The 16,373-nt window shown below is 43.0% G+C and overlaps 43 non-coding genes and 3 pseudogenes across 43 annotated transcripts; all 46 read right to left on the bottom strand.

Annotated features, from left to right (window-relative positions):
• Window positions 1–42: 42 nt before the first annotated feature.
• Window positions 43–161, bottom strand: LOC135562795 (5S ribosomal RNA). Its single transcript, XR_010460113.1, has one exon. It is a non-coding gene; the product is annotated as a 5S ribosomal RNA (ribosomal RNA).
• A 241-nt stretch (window positions 162–402) lies between these two features.
• Window positions 403–521, bottom strand: LOC135562793 (5S ribosomal RNA). The gene has a single exon (XR_010460112.1). It is a non-coding gene; the product is annotated as a 5S ribosomal RNA (ribosomal RNA).
• A 241-nt stretch (window positions 522–762) lies between these two features.
• On the bottom strand, window positions 763–881 carry LOC135562792 (5S ribosomal RNA). The gene has a single exon (XR_010460111.1). It is a non-coding gene; the product is annotated as a 5S ribosomal RNA (ribosomal RNA).
• A 241-nt stretch (window positions 882–1,122) lies between these two features.
• Window positions 1,123–1,241, bottom strand: LOC135562790 (5S ribosomal RNA). Its single transcript, XR_010460109.1, has one exon. It is a non-coding gene; the product is annotated as a 5S ribosomal RNA (ribosomal RNA).
• Window positions 1,242–1,482: 241 nt separating this feature from the next.
• On the bottom strand, window positions 1,483–1,601 carry LOC135562789 (5S ribosomal RNA). The gene has a single exon (XR_010460106.1). It is a non-coding gene; the product is annotated as a 5S ribosomal RNA (ribosomal RNA).
• A 241-nt stretch (window positions 1,602–1,842) lies between these two features.
• On the bottom strand, window positions 1,843–1,961 carry LOC135562786 (5S ribosomal RNA). Its single transcript, XR_010460105.1, has one exon. It is a non-coding gene; the product is annotated as a 5S ribosomal RNA (ribosomal RNA).
• A 241-nt stretch (window positions 1,962–2,202) lies between these two features.
• On the bottom strand, window positions 2,203–2,321 carry LOC135562783 (5S ribosomal RNA). Its single transcript, XR_010460103.1, has one exon. It is a non-coding gene; the product is annotated as a 5S ribosomal RNA (ribosomal RNA).
• A 230-nt stretch (window positions 2,322–2,551) lies between these two features.
• On the bottom strand, window positions 2,552–2,670 carry LOC135562781 (5S ribosomal RNA). Its single transcript, XR_010460102.1, has one exon. It is a non-coding gene; the product is annotated as a 5S ribosomal RNA (ribosomal RNA).
• A 230-nt stretch (window positions 2,671–2,900) lies between these two features.
• Window positions 2,901–3,019, bottom strand: LOC135562778 (5S ribosomal RNA). The gene has a single exon (XR_010460100.1). It is a non-coding gene; the product is annotated as a 5S ribosomal RNA (ribosomal RNA).
• Window positions 3,020–3,261: 242 nt separating this feature from the next.
• LOC135562772 (5S ribosomal RNA) lies at window positions 3,262–3,380 on the bottom strand. The gene has a single exon (XR_010460094.1). It is a non-coding gene; the product is annotated as a 5S ribosomal RNA (ribosomal RNA).
• Window positions 3,381–3,610: 230 nt separating this feature from the next.
• Window positions 3,611–3,729, bottom strand: LOC135562770 (5S ribosomal RNA). Its single transcript, XR_010460093.1, has one exon. It is a non-coding gene; the product is annotated as a 5S ribosomal RNA (ribosomal RNA).
• A 241-nt stretch (window positions 3,730–3,970) lies between these two features.
• Window positions 3,971–4,089, bottom strand: LOC135562764 (5S ribosomal RNA). The gene has a single exon (XR_010460091.1). It is a non-coding gene; the product is annotated as a 5S ribosomal RNA (ribosomal RNA).
• Window positions 4,090–4,319: 230 nt separating this feature from the next.
• On the bottom strand, window positions 4,320–4,437 carry LOC135562513 (5S ribosomal RNA; annotated as a pseudogene).
• A 230-nt stretch (window positions 4,438–4,667) lies between these two features.
• On the bottom strand, window positions 4,668–4,786 carry LOC135562761 (5S ribosomal RNA). Its single transcript, XR_010460090.1, has one exon. It is a non-coding gene; the product is annotated as a 5S ribosomal RNA (ribosomal RNA).
• A 240-nt stretch (window positions 4,787–5,026) lies between these two features.
• On the bottom strand, window positions 5,027–5,145 carry LOC135562755 (5S ribosomal RNA). Its single transcript, XR_010460089.1, has one exon. It is a non-coding gene; the product is annotated as a 5S ribosomal RNA (ribosomal RNA).
• Window positions 5,146–5,386: 241 nt separating this feature from the next.
• On the bottom strand, window positions 5,387–5,505 carry LOC135562748 (5S ribosomal RNA). The gene has a single exon (XR_010460088.1). It is a non-coding gene; the product is annotated as a 5S ribosomal RNA (ribosomal RNA).
• Window positions 5,506–5,746: 241 nt separating this feature from the next.
• LOC135562744 (5S ribosomal RNA) lies at window positions 5,747–5,865 on the bottom strand. Its single transcript, XR_010460087.1, has one exon. It is a non-coding gene; the product is annotated as a 5S ribosomal RNA (ribosomal RNA).
• Window positions 5,866–6,106: 241 nt separating this feature from the next.
• On the bottom strand, window positions 6,107–6,225 carry LOC135562738 (5S ribosomal RNA). Its single transcript, XR_010460085.1, has one exon. It is a non-coding gene; the product is annotated as a 5S ribosomal RNA (ribosomal RNA).
• Window positions 6,226–6,466: 241 nt separating this feature from the next.
• On the bottom strand, window positions 6,467–6,585 carry LOC135562733 (5S ribosomal RNA). Its single transcript, XR_010460082.1, has one exon. It is a non-coding gene; the product is annotated as a 5S ribosomal RNA (ribosomal RNA).
• Window positions 6,586–6,826: 241 nt separating this feature from the next.
• On the bottom strand, window positions 6,827–6,945 carry LOC135562731 (5S ribosomal RNA). Its single transcript, XR_010460081.1, has one exon. It is a non-coding gene; the product is annotated as a 5S ribosomal RNA (ribosomal RNA).
• A 241-nt stretch (window positions 6,946–7,186) lies between these two features.
• Window positions 7,187–7,305, bottom strand: LOC135562727 (5S ribosomal RNA). The gene has a single exon (XR_010460078.1). It is a non-coding gene; the product is annotated as a 5S ribosomal RNA (ribosomal RNA).
• A 240-nt stretch (window positions 7,306–7,545) lies between these two features.
• LOC135562726 (5S ribosomal RNA) lies at window positions 7,546–7,664 on the bottom strand. The gene has a single exon (XR_010460077.1). It is a non-coding gene; the product is annotated as a 5S ribosomal RNA (ribosomal RNA).
• A 241-nt stretch (window positions 7,665–7,905) lies between these two features.
• On the bottom strand, window positions 7,906–8,024 carry LOC135562721 (5S ribosomal RNA). Its single transcript, XR_010460075.1, has one exon. It is a non-coding gene; the product is annotated as a 5S ribosomal RNA (ribosomal RNA).
• A 241-nt stretch (window positions 8,025–8,265) lies between these two features.
• LOC135562717 (5S ribosomal RNA) lies at window positions 8,266–8,384 on the bottom strand. Its single transcript, XR_010460070.1, has one exon. It is a non-coding gene; the product is annotated as a 5S ribosomal RNA (ribosomal RNA).
• A 230-nt stretch (window positions 8,385–8,614) lies between these two features.
• On the bottom strand, window positions 8,615–8,733 carry LOC135562716 (5S ribosomal RNA). The gene has a single exon (XR_010460067.1). It is a non-coding gene; the product is annotated as a 5S ribosomal RNA (ribosomal RNA).
• Window positions 8,734–8,964: 231 nt separating this feature from the next.
• Window positions 8,965–9,083, bottom strand: LOC135562714 (5S ribosomal RNA). Its single transcript, XR_010460066.1, has one exon. It is a non-coding gene; the product is annotated as a 5S ribosomal RNA (ribosomal RNA).
• Window positions 9,084–9,313: 230 nt separating this feature from the next.
• On the bottom strand, window positions 9,314–9,432 carry LOC135562712 (5S ribosomal RNA). The gene has a single exon (XR_010460062.1). It is a non-coding gene; the product is annotated as a 5S ribosomal RNA (ribosomal RNA).
• Window positions 9,433–9,673: 241 nt separating this feature from the next.
• On the bottom strand, window positions 9,674–9,792 carry LOC135562708 (5S ribosomal RNA). Its single transcript, XR_010460061.1, has one exon. It is a non-coding gene; the product is annotated as a 5S ribosomal RNA (ribosomal RNA).
• Window positions 9,793–10,027: 235 nt separating this feature from the next.
• Window positions 10,028–10,146, bottom strand: LOC135562663 (5S ribosomal RNA). Its single transcript, XR_010460056.1, has one exon. It is a non-coding gene; the product is annotated as a 5S ribosomal RNA (ribosomal RNA).
• A 231-nt stretch (window positions 10,147–10,377) lies between these two features.
• On the bottom strand, window positions 10,378–10,495 carry LOC135562500 (5S ribosomal RNA). Its single transcript, XR_010460029.1, has one exon. It is a non-coding gene; the product is annotated as a 5S ribosomal RNA (ribosomal RNA).
• Window positions 10,496–10,736: 241 nt separating this feature from the next.
• On the bottom strand, window positions 10,737–10,855 carry LOC135562567 (5S ribosomal RNA). Its single transcript, XR_010460051.1, has one exon. It is a non-coding gene; the product is annotated as a 5S ribosomal RNA (ribosomal RNA).
• Window positions 10,856–11,096: 241 nt separating this feature from the next.
• LOC135562536 (5S ribosomal RNA) lies at window positions 11,097–11,215 on the bottom strand. Its single transcript, XR_010460046.1, has one exon. It is a non-coding gene; the product is annotated as a 5S ribosomal RNA (ribosomal RNA).
• Window positions 11,216–11,456: 241 nt separating this feature from the next.
• LOC135562520 (5S ribosomal RNA) lies at window positions 11,457–11,575 on the bottom strand. The gene has a single exon (XR_010460041.1). It is a non-coding gene; the product is annotated as a 5S ribosomal RNA (ribosomal RNA).
• A 230-nt stretch (window positions 11,576–11,805) lies between these two features.
• On the bottom strand, window positions 11,806–11,924 carry LOC135562508 (5S ribosomal RNA). Its single transcript, XR_010460035.1, has one exon. It is a non-coding gene; the product is annotated as a 5S ribosomal RNA (ribosomal RNA).
• A 241-nt stretch (window positions 11,925–12,165) lies between these two features.
• Window positions 12,166–12,284, bottom strand: LOC135562490 (5S ribosomal RNA). The gene has a single exon (XR_010460013.1). It is a non-coding gene; the product is annotated as a 5S ribosomal RNA (ribosomal RNA).
• Window positions 12,285–12,525: 241 nt separating this feature from the next.
• LOC135562475 (5S ribosomal RNA) lies at window positions 12,526–12,644 on the bottom strand. The gene has a single exon (XR_010459993.1). It is a non-coding gene; the product is annotated as a 5S ribosomal RNA (ribosomal RNA).
• A 230-nt stretch (window positions 12,645–12,874) lies between these two features.
• LOC135562510 (5S ribosomal RNA) lies at window positions 12,875–12,992 on the bottom strand (annotated as a pseudogene).
• Window positions 12,993–13,233: 241 nt separating this feature from the next.
• On the bottom strand, window positions 13,234–13,352 carry LOC135562464 (5S ribosomal RNA). The gene has a single exon (XR_010459982.1). It is a non-coding gene; the product is annotated as a 5S ribosomal RNA (ribosomal RNA).
• A 242-nt stretch (window positions 13,353–13,594) lies between these two features.
• Window positions 13,595–13,713, bottom strand: LOC135562452 (5S ribosomal RNA). Its single transcript, XR_010459970.1, has one exon. It is a non-coding gene; the product is annotated as a 5S ribosomal RNA (ribosomal RNA).
• A 230-nt stretch (window positions 13,714–13,943) lies between these two features.
• On the bottom strand, window positions 13,944–14,062 carry LOC135562437 (5S ribosomal RNA). The gene has a single exon (XR_010459955.1). It is a non-coding gene; the product is annotated as a 5S ribosomal RNA (ribosomal RNA).
• A 241-nt stretch (window positions 14,063–14,303) lies between these two features.
• LOC135562425 (5S ribosomal RNA) lies at window positions 14,304–14,422 on the bottom strand. Its single transcript, XR_010459942.1, has one exon. It is a non-coding gene; the product is annotated as a 5S ribosomal RNA (ribosomal RNA).
• A 230-nt stretch (window positions 14,423–14,652) lies between these two features.
• Window positions 14,653–14,771, bottom strand: LOC135562410 (5S ribosomal RNA). Its single transcript, XR_010459928.1, has one exon. It is a non-coding gene; the product is annotated as a 5S ribosomal RNA (ribosomal RNA).
• Window positions 14,772–15,011: 240 nt separating this feature from the next.
• Window positions 15,012–15,130, bottom strand: LOC135562797 (5S ribosomal RNA). Its single transcript, XR_010460115.1, has one exon. It is a non-coding gene; the product is annotated as a 5S ribosomal RNA (ribosomal RNA).
• A 228-nt stretch (window positions 15,131–15,358) lies between these two features.
• On the bottom strand, window positions 15,359–15,477 carry LOC135562775 (5S ribosomal RNA). The gene has a single exon (XR_010460098.1). It is a non-coding gene; the product is annotated as a 5S ribosomal RNA (ribosomal RNA).
• A 241-nt stretch (window positions 15,478–15,718) lies between these two features.
• On the bottom strand, window positions 15,719–15,837 carry LOC135562729 (5S ribosomal RNA). The gene has a single exon (XR_010460080.1). It is a non-coding gene; the product is annotated as a 5S ribosomal RNA (ribosomal RNA).
• A 331-nt stretch (window positions 15,838–16,168) lies between these two features.
• On the bottom strand, window positions 16,169–16,277 carry LOC135562519 (5S ribosomal RNA; annotated as a pseudogene).
• Window positions 16,278–16,373: the final 96 nt, after the last annotated feature.

Genomic DNA, 16,373 nt, shown 5'->3' with positions numbered 1-16,373 from the left:
TTCAGCCTTGTGGGAAAAAAAAACGGACAAAGAGTTGCCAAATGCTTACAGCACCTGGTATTCCCAGGCGGTCTCCCATCCAAGTACTAACCAGGCCCGACCCTGCTTAGCTTCTGAGATCAGACGAGATCAGGCGTACTCAGGACAGTGTGGCCGTAAGCGAGAAACCATCTCTTGGTGCACTATATAAAGTCAAAGTGAGTCTGATTAACAGCTGTTGCATTTTCACCATTTAGATAAGAATCTTTGTGTCACTCAAAATGTGGAAAAAATTGCATATACTGTAGCCATAATTTGTAGCACAGATTGTTGGATGAAATACAAACTAACCTTGCTTACTTATTTCAAAGCGAGGGCACATATTTCAGCCTTGTGGGAAAAAACGGACAAAGAGTTGCCAAATGCTTACAGCACCTGGTATTCCCAGGCGGTCTCCCATCCAAGTACTAACCAGGCCCGACCCTGCTTAGCTTCTGAGATCAGACGAGATCAGGCGTACTCAGGACAGTGTGGCCGTAAGCGAGAAACCATCTCTTGGTGCACTATATAAAGTCAAAGTGAGTCTGATTAACAGCTGTTGCATTTTCACCATTTAGATAAGAATCTTTGTGTCACTCAAAATGTGGAAAAAATTGCATATACTGTAGCCATAATTTGTAGCACAGATTGTTGGATGAAATACAAACTAACCTTGCTTACTTATTTCAAAGCGAGGGCACATATTTCAGCCTTGTGGGAAAAAACGGACAAAGAGTTGCCAAATGCTTACAGCACCTGGTATTCCCAGGCGGTCTCCCATCCAAGTACTAACCAGGCCCGACCCTGCTTAGCTTCTGAGATCAGACGAGATCAGGCGTACTCAGGACAGTGTGGCCGTAAGCGAGAAACCATCTCTTGGTGCACTATATAAAGTCAAAGTGAGTCTGATTAACAGCTGTTGCATTTTCACCATTTAGATAAGAATCTTTGTGTCACTCAAAATGTGGAAAAAATTGCATATACTGTAGCCATAATTTGTAGCACAGATTGTTGGATGAAATACAAACTAACCTTGCTTACTTATTTCAAAGCGAGGGCACATATTTCAGCCTTGTGGGAAAAAACGGACAAAGAGTTGCCAAATGCTTACAGCACCTGGTATTCCCAGGCGGTCTCCCATCCAAGTACTAACCAGGCCCGACCCTGCTTAGCTTCTGAGATCAGACGAGATCAGGCGTACTCAGGACAGTGTGGCCGTAAGCGAGAAACCATCTCTTGGTGCACTATATAAAGTCAAAGTGAGTCTGATTAACAGCTGTTGCATTTTCACCATTTAGATAAGAATCTTTGTGTCACTCAAAATGTGGAAAAAATTGCATATACTGTAGCCATAATTTGTAGCACAGATTGTTGGATGAAATACAAACTAACCTTGCTTACTTATTTCAAAGCGAGGGCACATATTTCAGCCTTGTGGGAAAAAACGGACAAAGAGTTGCCAAATGCTTACAGCACCTGGTATTCCCAGGCGGTCTCCCATCCAAGTACTAACCAGGCCCGACCCTGCTTAGCTTCTGAGATCAGACGAGATCAGGCGTACTCAGGACAGTGTGGCCGTAAGCGAGAAACCATCTCTTGGTGCACTATATAAAGTCAAAGTGAGTCTGATTAACAGCTGTTGCATTTTCACCATTTAGATAAGAATCTTTGTGTCACTCAAAATGTGGAAAAAATTGCATATACTGTAGCCATAATTTGTAGCACAGATTGTTGGATGAAATACAAACTAACCTTGCTTACTTATTTCAAAGCGAGGGCACATATTTCAGCCTTGTGGGAAAAAACGGACAAAGAGTTGCCAAATGCTTACAGCACCTGGTATTCCCAGGCGGTCTCCCATCCAAGTACTAACCAGGCCCGACCCTGCTTAGCTTCTGAGATCAGACGAGATCAGGCGTACTCAGGACAGTGTGGCCGTAAGCGAGAAACCATCTCTTGGTGCACTATATAAAGTCAAAGTGAGTCTGATTAACAGCTGTTGCATTTTCACCATTTAGATAAGAATCTTTGTGTCACTCAAAATGTGGAAAAAATTGCATATACTGTAGCCATAATTTGTAGCACAGATTGTTGGATGAAATACAAACTAACCTTGCTTACTTATTTCAAAGCGAGGGCACATATTTCAGCCTTGTGGGAAAAAACGGACAAAGAGTTGCCAAATGCTTACAGCACCTGGTATTCCCAGGCGGTCTCCCATCCAAGTACTAACCAGGCCCGACCCTGCTTAGCTTCTGAGATCAGACGAGATCAGGCGTACTCAGGACAGTGTGGCCGTAAGCGAGAAACCATCTCTTGGTGCACTATATAAAGTCAAAGTGAGTCTGATTAACAGCTGTTGCATTTTCACCATTTAGATAAGAATCTTTGTGTCACTCAAAATTGCATATACTGTAGCCATAATTTGTAGCACAGATTGTTGGATGAAATACAAACTAACCTTGCTTACTTATTTCAAAGCGAGGGCACATATTTCAGCCTTGTGGGAAAAAACGGACAAAGAGTTGCCAAATGCTTACAGCACCTGGTATTCCCAGGCGGTCTCCCATCCAAGTACTAACCAGGCCCGACCCTGCTTAGCTTCTGAGATCAGACGAGATCAGGCGTACTCAGGACAGTGTGGCCGTAAGCGAGAAACCATCTCTTGGTGCACTATATAAAGTCAAAGTGAGTCTGATTAACAGCTGTTGCATTTTCACCATTTAGATAAGAATCTTTGTGTCACTCAAAATTGCATATACTGTAGCCATAATTTGTAGCACAGATTGTTGGATGAAATACAAACTAACCTTGCTTACTTATTTCAAAGCGAGGGCACATATTTCAGCCTTGTGGGAAAAAACGGACAAAGAGTTGCCAAATGCTTACAGCACCTGGTATTCCCAGGCGGTCTCCCATCCAAGTACTAACCAGGCCCGACCCTGCTTAGCTTCTGAGATCAGACGAGATCAGGCGTACTCAGGACAGTGTGGCCGTAAGCGAGAAACCATCTCTTGGTGCACTATATAAAGTCAAAGTGAGTCTGATTAACAGCTGTTGCATTTTCACCATTTAGATAAGAATCTTTGTGTCACTCAAAATGTGGAAAAAATTGCATATACTGTAGCCATAATTTGTAGCACAGATTGTTGGATGAAATACAAACTAACCTTGCTTACTTATTTCAAAGCGAGGGCACATATTTCAGCCTTGTGGGAAAAAAACGGACAAAGAGTTGCCAAATGCTTACAGCACCTGGTATTCCCAGGCGGTCTCCCATCCAAGTACTAACCAGGCCCGACCCTGCTTAGCTTCTGAGATCAGACGAGATCAGGCGTACTCAGGACAGTGTGGCCGTAAGCGAGAAACCATCTCTTGGTGCACTATATAAAGTCAAAGTGAGTCTGATTAACAGCTGTTGCATTTTCACCATTTAGATAAGAATCTTTGTGTCACTCAAAATTGCATATACTGTAGCCATAATTTGTAGCACAGATTGTTGGATGAAATACAAACTAACCTTGCTTACTTATTTCAAAGCGAGGGCACATATTTCAGCCTTGTGGGAAAAAACGGACAAAGAGTTGCCAAATGCTTACAGCACCTGGTATTCCCAGGCGGTCTCCCATCCAAGTACTAACCAGGCCCGACCCTGCTTAGCTTCTGAGATCAGACGAGATCAGGCGTACTCAGGACAGTGTGGCCGTAAGCGAGAAACCATCTCTTGGTGCACTATATAAAGTCAAAGTGAGTCTGATTAACAGCTGTTGCATTTTCACCATTTAGATAAGAATCTTTGTGTCACTCAAAATGTGGAAAAAATTGCATATACTGTAGCCATAATTTGTAGCACAGATTGTTGGATGAAATACAAACTAACCTTGCTTACTTATTTCAAAGCGAGGGCACATATTTCAGCCTTGTGGGAAAAAACGGACAAAGAGTTGCCAAATGCTTACAGCACCTGGTATTCCCAGGCGGTCTCCCATCCAAGTACTAACCAGGCCCGACCCTGCTTAGCTTCTGAGATCAGACGAGATCAGGCGTACTCAGGACAGTGTGGCCGTAAGCGAGAAACCATCTCTTGGTGCACTATATAAAGTCAAAGTGAGTCTGATTAACAGCTGTTGCATTTTCACCATTTAGATAAGAATCTTTGTGTCACTCAAAATTGCATATACTGTAGCCATAATTTGTAGCACAGATTGTTGGATGAAATACAAACTAACCTTGCTTACTTATTTCAAAGCGAGGGCACATATTTCAGCCTTGTGGGAAAAAACGGACAAAGAGTTGCCAAATGCTTACAGCACCTGGTATTCCCAGGCGGTCTCCCATCCAAGTACTAACCAGGCCCGACCCTGCTTAGCTTCTGAGATCAGACGAGATCAGGCGTACTCAGGACATGTGGCCGTAAGCGAGAAACCATCTCTTGGTGCACTATATAAAGTCAAAGTGAGTCTGATTAACAGCTGTTGCATTTTCACCATTTAGATAAGAATCTTTGTGTCACTCAAAATTGCATATACTGTAGCCATAATTTGTAGCACAGATTGTTGGATGAAATACAAACTAACCTTGCTTACTTATTTCAAAGCGAGGGCACATATTTCAGCCTTGTGGGAAAAAACGGACAAAGAGTTGCCAAATGCTTACAGCACCTGGTATTCCCAGGCGGTCTCCCATCCAAGTACTAACCAGGCCCGACCCTGCTTAGCTTCTGAGATCAGACGAGATCAGGCGTACTCAGGACAGTGTGGCCGTAAGCGAGAAACCATCTCTTGGTGCACTATATAAAGTCAAAGTGAGTCTGATTAACAGCTGTTGCATTTTCACCATTTAGATAAGAATCTTTGTGTCACTCAAAATGTGGAAAAAATTGCATATACTGTAGCCATAATTTGTAGACAGATTGTTGGATGAAATACAAACTAACCTTGCTTACTTATTTCAAAGCGAGGGCACATATTTCAGCCTTGTGGGAAAAAACGGACAAAGAGTTGCCAAATGCTTACAGCACCTGGTATTCCCAGGCGGTCTCCCATCCAAGTACTAACCAGGCCCGACCCTGCTTAGCTTCTGAGATCAGACGAGATCAGGCGTACTCAGGACAGTGTGGCCGTAAGCGAGAAACCATCTCTTGGTGCACTATATAAAGTCAAAGTGAGTCTGATTAACAGCTGTTGCATTTTCACCATTTAGATAAGAATCTTTGTGTCACTCAAAATGTGGAAAAAATTGCATATACTGTAGCCATAATTTGTAGCACAGATTGTTGGATGAAATACAAACTAACCTTGCTTACTTATTTCAAAGCGAGGGCACATATTTCAGCCTTGTGGGAAAAAACGGACAAAGAGTTGCCAAATGCTTACAGCACCTGGTATTCCCAGGCGGTCTCCCATCCAAGTACTAACCAGGCCCGACCCTGCTTAGCTTCTGAGATCAGACGAGATCAGGCGTACTCAGGACAGTGTGGCCGTAAGCGAGAAACTATCTCTTGGTGCACTATATAAAGTCAAAGTGAGTCTGATTAACAGCTGTTGCATTTTCACCATTTAGATAAGAATCTTTGTGTCACTCAAAATGTGGAAAAAATTGCATATACTGTAGCCATAATTTGTAGCACAGATTGTTGGATGAAATACAAACTAACCTTGCTTACTTATTTCAAAGCGAGGGCACATATTTCAGCCTTGTGGGAAAAAACGGACAAAGAGTTGCCAAATGCTTACAGCACCTGGTATTCCCAGGCGGTCTCCCATCCAAGTACTAACCAGGCCCGACCCTGCTTAGCTTCTGAGATCAGACGAGATCAGGCGTACTCAGGACAGTGTGGCCGTAAGCGAGAAACTATCTCTTGGTGCACTATATAAAGTCAAAGTGAGTCTGATTAACAGCTGTTGCATTTTCACCATTTAGATAAGAATCTTTGTGTCACTCAAAATGTGGAAAAAATTGCATATACTGTAGCCATAATTTGTAGCACAGATTGTTGGATGAAATACAAACTAACCTTGCTTACTTATTTCAAAGCGAGGGCACATATTTCAGCCTTGTGGGAAAAAACGGACAAAGAGTTGCCAAATGCTTACAGCACCTGGTATTCCCAGGCGGTCTCCCATCCAAGTACTAACCAGGCCCGACCCTGCTTAGCTTCTGAGATCAGACGAGATCAGGCGTACTCAGGACAGTGTGGCCGTAAGCGAGAAACTATCTCTTGGTGCACTATATAAAGTCAAAGTGAGTCTGATTAACAGCTGTTGCATTTTCACCATTTAGATAAGAATCTTTGTGTCACTCAAAATGTGGAAAAAATTGCATATACTGTAGCCATAATTTGTAGCACAGATTGTTGGATGAAATACAAACTAACCTTGCTTACTTATTTCAAAGCGAGGGCACATATTTCAGCCTTGTGGGAAAAAACGGACAAAGAGTTGCCAAATGCTTACAGCACCTGGTATTCCCAGGCGGTCTCCCATCCAAGTACTAACCAGGCCCGACCCTGCTTAGCTTCTGAGATCAGACGAGATCAGGCGTACTCAGGACAGTGTGGCCGTAAGCGAGAAACTATCTCTTGGTGCACTATATAAAGTGAAAGTGAGTCTGATTAACAGCTGTTGCATTTTCACCATTTAGATAAGAATCTTTGTGTCACTCAAAATGTGGAAAAAATTGCATATACTGTAGCCATAATTTGTAGCACAGATTGTTGGATGAAATACAAACTAACCTTGCTTACTTATTTCAAAGCGAGGGCACATATTTCAGCCTTGTGGGAAAAAACGGACAAAGAGTTGCCAAATGCTTACAGCACCTGGTATTCCCAGGCGGTCTCCCATCCAAGTACTAACCAGGCCCGACCCTGCTTAGCTTCTGAGATCAGACGAGATCAGGCGTACTCAGGACAGTGTGGCCGTAAGCGAGAAACTATCTCTTGGTGCACTATATAAAGTCAAAGTGAGTCTGATTAACAGCTGTTGCATTTTCACCATTTAGATAAGAATCTTTGTGTCACTCAAAATGTGGAAAAAATTGCATATACTGTAGCCATAATTTGTAGCACAGATTGTTGGATGAAATACAAACTAACCTTGCTTACTTATTTCAAAGCGAGGGCACATATTTCAGCCTTGTGGGAAAAAACGGACAAAGAGTTGCCAAATGCTTACAGCACCTGGTATTCCCAGGCGGTCTCCCATCCAAGTACTAACCAGGCCCGACCCTGCTTAGCTTCTGAGATCAGACGAGATCAGGCGTACTCAGGACAGTGTGGCCGTAAGCGAGAAACTATCTCTTGGTGCACTATATAAAGTCAAAGTGAGTCTGATTAACAGCTGTTGCATTTTCACCATTTAGATAAGAATCTTTGTGTCACTCAAAATGTGGAAAAATTGCATATACTGTAGCCATAATTTGTAGCACAGATTGTTGGATGAAATACAAACTAACCTTGCTTACTTATTTCAAAGCGAGGGCACATATTTCAGCCTTGTGGGAAAAAACGGACAAAGAGTTGCCAAATGCTTACAGCACCTGGTATTCCCAGGCGGTCTCCCATCCAAGTACTAACCAGGCCCGACCCTGCTTAGCTTCTGAGATCAGACGAGATCAGGCGTACTCAGGACAGTGTGGCCGTAAGCGAGAAACTATCTCTTGGTGCACTATATAAAGTCAAAGTGAGTCTGATTAACAGCTGTTGCATTTTCACCATTTAGATAAGAATCTTTGTGTCACTCAAAATGTGGAAAAAATTGCATATACTGTAGCCATAATTTGTAGCACAGATTGTTGGATGAAATACAAACTAACCTTGCTTACTTATTTCAAAGCGAGGGCACATATTTCAGCCTTGTGGGAAAAAACGGACAAAGAGTTGCCAAATGCTTACAGCACCTGGTATTCCCAGGCGGTCTCCCATCCAAGTACTAACCAGGCCCGACCCTGCTTAGCTTCTGAGATCAGACGAGATCAGGCGTACTCAGGACAGTGTGGCCGTAAGCGAGAAACTATCTCTTGGTGCACTATATAAAGTCAAAGTGAGTCTGATTAACAGCTGTTGCATTTTCACCATTTAGATAAGAATCTTTGTGTCACTCAAAATGTGGAAAAAATTGCATATACTGTAGCCATAATTTGTAGCACAGATTGTTGGATGAAATACAAACTAACCTTGCTTACTTATTTCAAAGCGAGGGCACATATTTCAGCCTTGTGGGAAAAAACGGACAAAGAGTTGCCAAATGCTTACAGCACCTGGTATTCCCAGGCGGTCTCCCATCCAAGTACTAACCAGGCCCGACCCTGCTTAGCTTCTGAGATCAGACGAGATCAGGCGTACTCAGGACAGTGTGGCCGTAAGCGAGAAACTATCTCTTGGTGCACTATATAAAGTCAAAGTGAGTCTGATTAACAGCTGTTGCATTTTCACCATTTAGATAAGAATCTTTGTGTCACTCAAAATTGCATAAACTGTAGCCATAATTTGTAGCACAGATTGTTGGATGAAATACAAACTAACCTTGCTTACTTATTTCAAAGCGAGGGCACATATTTCAGCCTTGTGGGAAAAAACGGACAAAGAGTTGCCAAATGCTTACAGCACCTGGTATTCCCAGGCGGTCTCCCATCCAAGTACTAACCAGGCCCGACCCTGCTTAGCTTCTGAGATCAGACGAGATCAGGCGTACTCAGGACAGTGTGGCCGTAAGCGAGAAACCATCTCTTGGTGCACTATATAAAGTCAAAGTGAGTCTGATTAACAGCTGTTGCATTTTCACCATTTAGATAAGAATCTTTGTGTCACTCAAAATTGCATATACTGTAGCCATAATTTGTAGCACAGATTGTTGGATGAAATACAAACTAACCTTGCTTACTTATTTCAAAGCGAGGGCACATATTTCAGCCTTGTGGGAAAAAAACGGACAAAGAGTTGCCAAATGCTTACAGCACCTGGTATTCCCAGGCGGTCTCCCATCCAAGTACTAACCAGGCCCGACCCTGCTTAGCTTCTGAGATCAGACGAGATCAGGCGTACTCAGGACAGTGTGGCCGTAAGCGAGAAACTATCTCTTGGTGCACTATATAAAGTCAAAGTGAGTCTGATTAACAGCTGTTGCATTTTCACCATTTAGATAAGAATCTTTGTGTCACTCAAAATTGCATATACTGTAGCCATAATTTGTAGCACAGATTGTTGGATGAAATACAAACTAACCTTGCTTACTTATTTCAAAGCGAGGGCACATATTTCAGCCTTGTGGGAAAAAACGGACAAAGAGTTGCCAAATGCTTACAGCACCTGGTATTCCCAGGCGGTCTCCCATCCAAGTACTAACCAGGCCCGACCCTGCTTAGCTTCTGAGATCAGACGAGATCAGGCGTACTCAGGACAGTGTGGCCGTAAGCGAGAAACCATCTCTTGGTGCACTATATAAAGTCAAAGTGAGTCTGATTAACAGCTGTTGCATTTTCACCATTTAGATAAGAATCTTTGTGTCACTCAAAATGTGGAAAAAATTGCATATACTGTAGCCATAATTTGTAGCACAGATTGTTGGATGAAATACAAACTAACCTTGCTTACTTATTTCAAAGCGAGGGCACATATTTCAGCCTTGTGGGAAAAAACGGACAAAGAGTTGCCAAATGCTTACAGCACCTGGTATTCCCAGGCGGTCTCCCATCCAAGTACTAACCAGGCCCGACCCTGCTTAGCTTCTGAGATCAGACGAGATCAGGCGTACTCAGGACAGTGTGGCCGTAAGCGAGAAACCATCTCTTGGTGCACTATATAAAGTCAAAGTGAGTCTGATTAACAGCTGTTGCATTTTCACCATTTAGATAAGAATCTTTGTGTCACTCAAAATTGCAAAAAATATACTGTAGCCATAATTTGTAGCACAGATTGTTGGATGAAATACAAACTAACCTTGCTTACTTATTTCAAAGCGAGGGCACATATTTCAGCCTTGTGGGAAAAAACGGACAAAGAGTTGCCAAATGCTTACAGCACCTGGTATTCCCAGGCGGTCTCCCATCCAAGTACTAACCAGGCCCGACCCTGCTTAGCTTCTGAGATCAGACGAGATCAGGCGTACTCAGGACAGTGTGGCCGTAAGCGAGAAACCATCTCTTGGTGCACTATATAAAGTCAAAGTGAGTCTGATTAACAGCTGTTGCATTTTCACCATTTAGATAAGAATCTTTGTGTCACTCAAAATTGCATATACTGTAGCCATAATTTGTAGCACAGATTGTTGGATGAAATACAAACTAACCTTGCTTACTTATTTCAAAGCGAGGGCACATATTTCAGCCTTGTGGGAAAAAAACGGACAAAGAGTTGCCAAATGCTTACAGCACCTGGTATTCCCAGGCGGTCTCCCATCCAAGTACTAACCAGGCCCGACCTGCTTAGCTTCTGAGATCAGACGAGATCAGGCGTACTCAGGACAGTGTGGCCGTAAGCGAGAAACCATCTCTTGGTGCACTATATAAAGTCAAAGTGAGTCTGATTAACAGCTGTTGCATTTTCACCATTTAGATAAGAATCTTTGTGTCACTCAAAATGTGGAAAAAATTGCATATACTGTAGCCATAATTTGTAGCACAGATTGTTGGATGAAATACAAACTAACCTTGCTTACTTATTTCAAAGCGAGGGCACATATTTCAGCCTTGTGGGAAAAAACGGACAAAGAGTTGCCAAATGCTTACAGCACCTGGTATTCCCAGGCGGTCTCCCATCCAAGTACTAACCAGGCCCGACCCTGCTTAGCTTCTGAGATCAGACGAGATCAGGCGTACTCAGGACAGTGTGGCCGTAAGCGAGAAACCATCTCTTGGTGCACTATATAAAGTCAAAGTGAGTCTGATTAACAGCTGTTGCATTTTCACCATTTAGATAAGAATCTTTGTGTCACTCAAAATGTGGAAAAAATTGCATATACTGTAGCCATAATTTGTAGCACAGATTGTTGGATGAAATACAAACTAACCTTGCTTACTTATTTCAAAGCGAGGGCACATATTTCAGCCTTGTGGGAAAAAACGGACAAAGAGTTGCCAAATGCTTACAGCACCTGGTATTCCCAGGCGGTCTCCCATCCAAGTACTAACCAGGCCCGACCCTGCTTAGCTTCTGAGATCAGACGAGATCAGGCGTACTCAGGACAGTGTGGCCGTAAGCGAGAAACCATCTCTTGGTGCACTATATAAAGTCAAAGTGAGTCTGATTAACAGCTGTTGCATTTTCACCATTTAGATAAGAATCTTTGTGTCACTCAAAATGTGGAAAAAATTGCATATACTGTAGCCATAATTTGTAGCACAGATTGTTGGATGAAATACAAACTAACCTTGCTTACTTATTTCAAAGCGAGGGCACATATTTCAGCCTTGTGGGAAAAAACGGACAAAGAGTTGCCAAATGCTTACAGCACCTGGTATTCCCAGGCGGTCTCCCATCCAAGTACTAACCAGGCCCGACCCTGCTTAGCTTCTGAGATCAGACGAGATCAGGCGTACTCAGGACAGTGTGGCCGTAAGCGAGAAACCATCTCTTGGTGCACTATATAAAGTCAAAGTGAGTCTGATTAACAGCTGTTGCATTTTCACCATTTAGATAAGAATCTTTGTGTCACTCAAAATTGCATATACTGTAGCCATAATTTGTAGCACAGATTGTTGGATGAAATACAAACTAACCTTGCTTACTTATTTCAAAGCGAGGGCACATATTTCAGCCTTGTGGGAAAAAACGGACAAAGAGTTGCCAAATGCTTACAGCACCTGGTATTCCCAGGCGGTCTCCCATCCAAGTACTAACCAGGCCCGACCCTGCTTAGCTTCTGAGATCAGACGAGATCAGGCGTACTCAGGACAGTGTGGCCGTAAGCGAGAAACCATCTCTTGGTGCACTATATAAAGTCAAAGTGAGTCTGATTAACAGCTGTTGCATTTTCACCATTTAGATAAGAATCTTTGTGTCACTCAAAATGTGGAAAAAATTGCATATACTGTAGCCATAATTTGTAGCACAGATTGTTGGATGAAATACAAACTAACCTTGCTTACTTATTTCAAAGCGAGGGCACATATTTCAGCCTTGTGGGAAAAAACGGACAAAGAGTTGCCAAATGCTTACAGCACCTGGTATTCCCAGGCGGTCTCCCATCCAAGTACTAACCAGGCCCGACCCTGCTTAGCTTCTGAGATCAGACGAGATCAGGCGTACTCAGGACAGTGTGGCCGTAAGCGAGAAACCATCTCTTGGTGCACTATATAAAGTCAAAGTGAGTCTGATTAACAGCTGTTGCATTTTCACCATTTAGATAAGAATCTTTGTGTCACTCAAAATGTGGAAAAAATTGCATATACTGTAGCCATAATTTGTAGCACAGATTGTTGGATGAAATACAAACTAACCTTGCTTACTTATTTCAAAGCGAGGGCACATATTTCAGCCTTGTGGGAAAAAACGGACAAAGAGTTGCCAAATGCTTACAGCACCTGGTATTCCCAGGCGGTCTCCCATCCAAGTACTAACCAGGCCCGACCCTGCTTAGCTTCTGAGATCAGACGAGATCAGGCGTACTCAGGACAGTGTGGCCGTAAGCGAGAAACCATCTCTTGGTGCACTATATAAAGTCAAAGTGAGTCTGATTAACAGCTGTTGCATTTTCACCATTTAGATAAGAATCTTTGTGTCACTCAAAATTGCATATACTGTAGCCATAATTTGTAGCACAGATTGTTGGATGAAATACAAACTAACCTTGCTTACTTATTTCAAAGCGAGGGCACATATTTCAGCCTTGTGGGAAAAAACGGACAAAGAGTTGCCAAATGCTTACAGCACCTGGTATTCCCAGGCGGTCTCCCATCCAAGTACTAACCAGGCCCGACCCTGCTAGCTTCTGAGATCAGACGAGATCAGGCGTACTCAGGACAGTGTGGCCGTAAGCGAGAAACCATCTCTTGGTGCACTATATAAAGTCAAAGTGAGTCTGATTAACAGCTGTTGCATTTTCACCATTTAGATAAGAATCTTTGTGTCACTCAAAATGTGGAAAAAATTGCATATACTGTAGCCATAATTTGTAGCACAGATTGTTGGATGAAATACAAACTAACCTTGCTTACTTATTTCAAAGCGAGGGCACATATTTCAGCCTTGTGGGAAAAAACGGACAAAGAGTTGCCAAATGCTTACAGCACCTGGTATTCCCAGGCGGTCTCCCATCCAAGTACTAACCAGGCCCGACCCTGCTTAGCTTCTGAGATCAGACGAGATCAGGCGTACTCAGGACAGTGTGGCCGTAAGCGAGAAACTATCTCTTGGTGCACTATATAAAGTCAAAGTGAGTCTGATTAACAGCTGTTGCATTTTCACCATTTAGATAAGAATCTTTGTGTCACTCAAAATGTGGAAAAAATTGCATATACTGTAGCCATAATTTGTAGCACAGATTGTTGGATGAAATACAAACTAACCTTGCTTACTTATTTCAAAGCGAGGGCACATATTTCAGCCTTGTGGGAAAAAAACGGACAAAGAGTTGCCAAATGCTTACAGCACCTGGTATTCCCAGGCGGTCTCCCATCCAAGTACTAACCAGGCCCGACCCTGCTTAGCTTCTGAGATCAGACGAGATCAGGCGTACTCAGGACAGTGTGGCCGTAAGCGAGAAACCATCTCTTGGTGCACTATATAAAGTCAAAGTGAGTCTGATTAACAGCTGTTGCATTTTCACCATTTAGATAAGAATCTTTGTGTCACTCAAAATTGCATATACTGTAGCCATAATTTGTAGCACAGATTGTTGGATGAAATACAAACTAACCTTGCTTACTTATTTCAAAGCGAGGGCACATATTTCAGCCTTGTGGGAAAAAACGGACAAAGAGTTGCCAAATGCTTACAGCACCTGGTATTCCCAGGCGGTCTCCCATCCAAGTACTAACCAGGCCCGACCCTGCTTAGCTTCTGAGATCAGACGAGATCAGGCGTACTCAGGACAGTGTGGCCGTAAGCGAGAAACCATCTCTTGGTGCACTATATAAAGTCAAAGTGAGTCTGATTAACAGCTGTTGCATTTTCACCATTTAGATAAGAATCTTTGTGTCACTCAAAATGTGGAAAAAATTGCATATACTGTAGCCATAATTTGTAGCACAGATTGTTGGATGAAATACAAACTAACCTTGCTTACTTATTTCAAAGCGAGGGCACATATTTCAGCCTTGTGGGAAAAAACGGACAAAGAGTTGCCAAATGCTTACAGCACCTGGTATTCCCAGGCGGTCTCCCATCCAAGTACTAACCAGGCCCGACCCTGCTTAGCTTCTGAGATCAGACGAGATCAGGCGTACTCAGGACAGTGTGGCCGTAAGCGAGAAACCATCTCTTGGTGCACTATATAAAGTCAAAGTGAGTCTGATTAACAGCTGTTGCATTTTCACCATTTAGATAAGAATCTTTGTGTCACTCAAAATTGCATATACTGTAGCCATAATTTGTAGCACAGATTGTTGGATGAAATACAAACTAACCTTGCTTACTTATTTCAAAGCGAGGGCACATATTTCAGCCTTGTGGGAAAAAACGGACAAAGAGTTGCCAAATGCTTACAGCACCTGGTATTCCCAGGCGGTCTCCCATCCAAGTACTAACCAGGCCCGACCCTGCTTAGCTTCTGAGATCAGACGAGATCAGGCGTACTCAGGACAGTGTGGCCGTAAGCGAGAAACCATCTCTTGGTGCACTATATAAAGTCAAAGTGAGTCTGATTAACAGCTGTTGCATTTTCACCATTTAGATAAGAATCTTTGTGTCACTCAAAATGTGGAAAAATTGCATATACTGTAGCCATAATTTGTAGCACAGATTGTTGGATGAAATACAAACTAACCTTGCTTACTTATTTCAAAGCGAGGGCACATATTTCAGCCTTGTGGGAAAAAACGGACAAAGAGTTGCCAAATGCTTACAGCACCTGGTATTCCCAGGCGGTCTCCCATCCAAGTACTAACCAGGCCCGACCCTGCTTAGCTTCTGAGATCAGACGAGATCAGGCGTACTCAGGACAGTGTGGCCGTAAGCGAGAAACCATCTCTTGGTGCACTATATAAAGTCAAAGTGAGTCTGATTAACAGCTGTTGCATTTTCACCATTTAGATAAGAATCTTTGTGTCACTCAAAATTGCATATACTGTAGCCATAATTTGTAGCACAGATTGTTGGATGAAATACAAACTAACCTTGCTTACTTATTTCAAAGCGAGGGCATATTTCAGCCTTGTGGGAAAAAACGGACAAAGAGTTGCCAAATGCTTACAGCACCTGGTATTCCCAGGCGGTCTCCCATCCAAGTACTAACCAGGCCCGACCCTGCTTAGCTTCTGAGATCAGACGAGATCAGGCGTACTCAGGACAGTGTGGCCGTAAGCGAGAAACCATCTCTTGGTGCACTATATAAAGTCAAAGTGAGTCTGATTAACAGCTGTTGCATTTTCACCATTTAGATAAGAATCTTTGTGTCACTCAAAATGTGGAAAAAATTGCATATACTGTAGCCATAATTTGTAGCACAGATTGTTGGATGAAATACAAACTAACCTTGCTTACTTATTTCAAAGCGAGGGCACATATTTCAGCCTTGTGGGAAAAAACGGACAAAGAGTTGCCAAATGCTTACAGCACCTGGTATTCCCAGGCGGTCTCCCATCCAAGTACTAACCAGGCCCGACCCTGCTTAGCTTCTGAGATCAGACGAGATCAGGCGTACTCAGGACAGTGTGGCCGTAAGCGAGAAACCATCTCTTGGTGCACTATATAAAGTCAAAGTGAGTCTGATTAACAGCTGTTGCATTTTCACCATTTAGATAAGAATCTTTGTGTCACTCAAATGTGGAAAATTGCATATACTGTAGCCATAATTTGTAGCACAGATTGTTGGATGAAATACAAACTAACCTTGCTTACTTATTTCAAAGCGAGGGCACATATTTCAGCCTTGTGGGAAAAAACGGACAAAGAGTTGCCAAATGCTTACAGCACCTGGTATTCCCAGGCGGTCTCCCATCCAAGTACTAACCAGGCCCGACCCTGCTTAGCTTCTGAGATCAGACGAGATCAGGCGTACACCTGGTATTCCCAGGCGGTCTCCCATCCAAGTACTAACCAGGCCCGACCCTGCTTAGCTTCTGAGATCAGACGAGATCAGGCGACTCAGGACAGTGTGGCCGTAAGCGAGAAACTATCTCTTGGTGCACTATATAAAGTGAAAGTGAGTCTGATTAACAGCTGTTGCATTTTCACCATTTAGATAAGAACTTTGTGTCAC

Source organism: Oncorhynchus nerka, linkage group LG2, assembly GCF_034236695.1.
Source record: "Oncorhynchus nerka isolate Pitt River linkage group LG2, Oner_Uvic_2.0, whole genome shotgun sequence".
NCBI classification, from domain to species: domain Eukaryota; kingdom Metazoa; phylum Chordata; class Actinopteri; order Salmoniformes; family Salmonidae; genus Oncorhynchus; species Oncorhynchus nerka.
Note: the sequence above shows the minus strand (reverse complement) of the source record. Positions and strands in the feature narration are given on the sequence as shown.